Source organism: Dermacentor andersoni, unplaced genomic scaffold, assembly GCF_023375885.2.
Source record: "Dermacentor andersoni unplaced genomic scaffold, qqDerAnde1_hic_scaffold ctg00000040.1, whole genome shotgun sequence".
Lineage (NCBI taxonomy): Eukaryota > Metazoa > Arthropoda > Arachnida > Ixodida > Ixodidae > Dermacentor > Dermacentor andersoni.
This window is the reverse complement of record NW_027314753.1, coordinates 5,589,506-5,594,658: the sequence shown is the minus strand read 5'-3', so window position 1 is coordinate 5,594,658 and position 5,153 is coordinate 5,589,506.

Here is a 5,153-nt window from a genome sequence, read left to right as displayed (position 1 = left end):
TGCATAGCTCCTAAGGCTTTCTTTACTTCTTCTGGCGTTACCTGTGAGATTTCGAATTCCTCTAGGCTATTCTCTCTTCCACTATCGTCGTGGGTGCCACTGGTACTGTATAAATCTCTATAGAACTCCTCAGCCACTTGAACTATCTCATCCATATTAGTAACGATATTGCCGGCTTTGTCTCTTAACGCACACATCTGATTCTTGCCTATTCCTAGTTTCTTCTTCACTGTTTTTAGGCTTCCTCCGTTCCTGAGAGCCTGTTCAATTCTATCTATATTATAGTTCCTGATGTCCGCTGTCTTACGCTCGTTGATTAACTTAGAAAGTTCTGCCAGTTCTATTCTAGCTGTAGGATTAGAGGCTTTCATACATTGGCGTTTCTTGATCAGATCTTTCGTCTCCTGCGATAGCTTACTGGTTTCCTGTCTAACGGCGTTACCACCGACTTCTATTGCGCACTCCTTAATGATGCCCATGAGGTTGTCGTTCATTGCTTCAACACTAAGGTACTCTTCCTGAGTTAAAGCCGAATACCTGTTCTGTAGTTTGATCCGGAATTCCTCTAGTTTCCCTCTTACCGCTAACTCATTGATTGGCTTCTTGTGTACCAGTTTCTTTCGTTCCCTCCTCAAGTCTAGGCTAATTCGAGTTCTTACCATCCTGTGGTCACTGCAGCGTACCTTGCCGAGCACGTCTACATCTTGAATGATGCCAGGGTTCGCGCAGAGTATGAAGTCGATTTCATTTCTAGTCTCACCATTCGGGCTCCTCCACGTCCACTTTCGGCTAACCCGCTTGCGGAAAAAGGTATTCATTATCCGCATATTATTCTGTTCTGCAAACTCTACTAATAATTCTCCTCTGCTATTCCTAGAGCCTATGCCATATTCCCCCACTGACTTGTCTCCAGCCTGCTTCTTGCCTACCCTGGCATTGAAGTCGCCCATCAGTATAGTGTATTTTGTTTTGACTTTACTCATCGCCGATTCTACGTCTTCATAAAAGCTTTCGACTTCCTGGTCATCATGACTAGATGTAGGAGCGTAGACCTGTAAAACCTTCATTTTGTACCTCTTATTAAGTTTCACAAGAAGACATGCCACCCTCTCGTTAAGGCTATAGAATTCCTGTATGTTACCAGCTATTTCCTTATTAATCAGGAATCCGACTCCTAGTTCTCGTCTCTCCGCTAAGCCCCGGTAACACAGTACATGCCCGCTTTTTAGCACTGTATATGCTTCTTTTGTCCTCCTAACCTCACTGAGCCCTATTATATCCCATTTACTACCCTCTAATTCCTCCAATAACACTGCTAGACTCGCCTCACTAGATAGCGTTCTAACGTTAAACGTTGCTAGGTTCAGATTCCAATGGCGGCCTGTCCGGAGCCAGGTATTTTTAGCACCCTCTGCAGCGTCACAGATCTGACCGCCGCCGTGGTCAGTTGCTTCGCGGCTGCTGGGGACTGAGGGCCGGGGTTCGATTGTTGTATTCATATAGGAGGTTGTGGCCAAGTACTGCACCAGGGTGGCCAATCCTGCTCTGGTGAGAGAGTGCGTTACCCGTTCTGGTCACCGGGATCAGGCCGCACTCCAGGCCTGTTTGTGCAATTTTCTCAACACACGTTTTTTTTTTTGTATTTTCCGGTGGAGAATAGCGCGGCACCGGGATTTGAATCACGGTCCTCTTGCACTGGAGACGGATACTCTACCGTCCCCGTAGGAGTTAAATTAAAAATTAATTTATGGGGTTGTACGTGACAAAACCACTTTCTGATTATGCACGCCGTAGTGGAGGACTCCGAAAATTTCGACCACCTGGGGTTCTTTAACGTGCACCTAATTCTAAGTACACGGGTGTTTTCGCATTTCGCCCCCATCGAAATGCGGCCGCCGTGGTCGGGGTCCGATCCCGCGACCTCGTGCTCAGCAGTCTAACACCATAACCACTGAGCAACCACGGCGGGTCCCGCAGGAGTTGTACGCCTCATTTAACCTACAGTGGTGCCCTATTTGGTCGGTCAAGGTGGACCAATCTGAGCTCGGTTATACCGCATGGATGGCACTCGGCTACAGAACCTGGTATTTATGACCTGCACATGTGAGTGTGAGGCCATACATATTTGAAGATATATATCGTTCTTTTTTTTTCTTTTTTTTTTAGGAGGGTTCCCGTACAGTGATAAAATAAAGGACAAGGCATTAAAAGAAAGAAAAAAAAAAAAGAAATGGGGCGAAAAAAAAAAGGAACATAACAGGTGATTTGAAATCGTGACCCTTCGATGTTGCCCGGAAAGATAGCTCAGTCGGTTGGTTCGTCAGGCCCCAGGCTACTTTCAAGCGCCCCAGCTCCTGCTCCGAGCCTCACACTTACGTGGAGAGAGACTCATGTTGTCCGCGATAGTCGGTTTTTGCTATTCCGAGTAGTTGGAAGGCATACTTTCTAGGAAAAATGGCCGCTCGAGGAGAAGAGCGAACTCGAGCGGCTTTAGAGGCTAGGAAAACTGCCTTAAAATATTTAGACTTGAGGGAAAGCTTCGTTAGCAACGATAGCACGGCAATCAGCACTCGAATATAATTATAACCCTAATAATAATTGTAAATATTCATCTCATCTATGGGATCTAATGCGCGCGCTGTTGCTTTGTCTCTGCGTGTAGTAGTTGAGAGAGCCAGTTTAAGGGCGGAGAAGTGGGAAGGAAAGGATAGTCTCTGAAACAAACTTGCTGCGTCGTGGTTTTAAAGCGCAACCGTGGTAGAGAAACGGAAGGCGATATAAGCGTGCGTGGCCATGATACGCACACGACAAACTGCCGTAAAATATTTAGACTTGAGGGAAAGTTTCGTTAGCAAACGATAGCACGCCAATCAGCACTCGAATATAATTATAACCCTAATAATAATTGTAAATATTCATCTCATCTATGGGATCTAATGCGCGCGCTGTTGCTTTGTCTTTGCGTGTAGTAGTTGAGAGAGCCAGTTTAAGGGCGGAGAAGTGGGAAGGAAAGGATAGTCTCTGAAACAAACTTGCCGGGTCGGGGTTTTAAAGCGCAACCGTGGTAGAGAAACGGAAGGCGATATAAGCGTGCGTGGCCATGATACGCACACGACAAACTGCCTTAAAATATTTAGACTTGAGGGAAAGTTTCTTTAACAAACTATAACACGGCAATCAGCACTCGAATACGATGAGAGAAATTACTGAGACGTGGAAAATTCCCATGAAAAAAATCTGGTTTGCGAGACAAATGCTTGTATGTATTTGAACCTCTTAAAAGATGAGGGGGAAATATGCGCTCACCGAGAGGGCATCTTCAGCACGGGACCACCCCAAGGCACCTTACAGAGATGTGGAGAGCTTCGCGGCCGGAACGAAGCATCCCTTCTCCGCCGGCCAAGAGGGGGAAACGCACTTTCCGATCGCTCAAGGTTGCGCGGACAAAGCATAACTCTAGCGTCTAGGAAAAGCTTAACCAGGTGCGATGGCGGCACGCATAGCGTGGGAAGCTAGCCGCCAGAATAATTATACCAAGGACTGCTGCTGATGGGGGCGAAATACCTTCGTGTAATTATAATAACCCTAATAGGACTACTTTCGAAAAAAAACGAAGGAAACGGCCCAGAGGGCTATACTACGAGAGCTATGACTGATAGTTTTCTATATATATATATATATATATATATATATATATTCATCTCATCTATGGGATCGCATGCGCGCGCTGTTGCTTTGTCTCTGCGTGTAGTATAGTTAAGAGAGCCAGTTTAAGGGCGGAGAAGAAGAAAGAAAAGAAAAGCAAAAACTGCAGCGCCGTGGTTTTAAAGCGCACCCGTGGTAGAGAAACGGAATGCGATATAAGCGTGCGTAGCCATGATACGCACACGACAAACTGCCTTAAAATATTTTGACTTGACGGAAAGCTTGGGTAACAAACGATAGCACACCAATCAGCACTCGAATATAATTATAACCCTAATAATAATTGTAAATATTCATCTCATCTATGGGATCTAATGCGCGCGCTGTTGCTTTGTCTCTGCGTGTAGTAGTTGAGAGAGCCAGTTTAAGGGCGGAGAAGTGGGAAGGAAAGGATAGTCTCTGAAACAAACTTGCTGCGTCGTGGTTTTAAAGCGCAACCGTGGTAGAGAAACGGAAGGCGATATAAGCGTGCGTGGCCATGATACGCACACGACAAGCTGCCTTAAAATATTTAGACTTGAGGGAAAGTTTCGTTAGCAAACGATAGCACGCCAATCAGCACTCGAATATAATTATAACCCTAATAATAATTGTAAATATTCATCTCATCTATGGGATCTAATGCGCGCGCTGTTGCTTTGTCTCTGCGTGTAGTAGTTGAGAGAGCCAGTTTAAGGGCGGAGAAGTGGGAAGGAAAGGATAGTCTCTGAAACAAACTTGCTGCGTCGTGGTTTTAAAGCGCAACCGTGGTAGAGAAACGGAAGGCGATATAAGCGTGCGTGGCCATGATACGCACACGACAAACTGCCTTAAAATATTTAGACTTGAGGGAAAGTTTCGTTAGCAAACGATAGCACGCCAATCAGCACTCGAATATAATTATAACCCTAATAATAATTGTAAATATTCATCTCATCTATGGGATCTAATGCGCGCGCTGTTGCTTTGTCTCTGCGTGTAGTAGTTGAGAGAGCCAGTTTAAGGGCGGAGAAGTGGGAAGGAAAGGATAGTCTCTGAAACAAACTTGCCGCGTCGTGGTTTTAAAGCGCAACCGTGGTAGAGAAACGGAAGGCGATATAAGCGTGCGTGGCCATGATACGCACACGACAAACTGCCTTAAAATATTTAGACTTGAGGGAAAGTTTCTTTAACAAACTATAACACGGCAATCAGCACTCGAATACGATGAGAGAAATTACTGAGACGTGGAAAATTCCCATGAAAAAAATCTGGTTTGCGAGACAAATGCTTGTATGTATTTGAACCTCTTAAAAGATGAGGGGGAAATATGCGCTCACCGAGAGGGCATCTTCAGCACGGGACCACCCCAAGGCACCTTACAGAGATGTGGAGAGCTTCGCGGCCGGAACGAAGCATCCCTTCTCCGCCGGCCAAGAGGGGGAAAGGCGCTTTCCGATCGCTCAAGGTTGCGCGGACAAAGCATAACT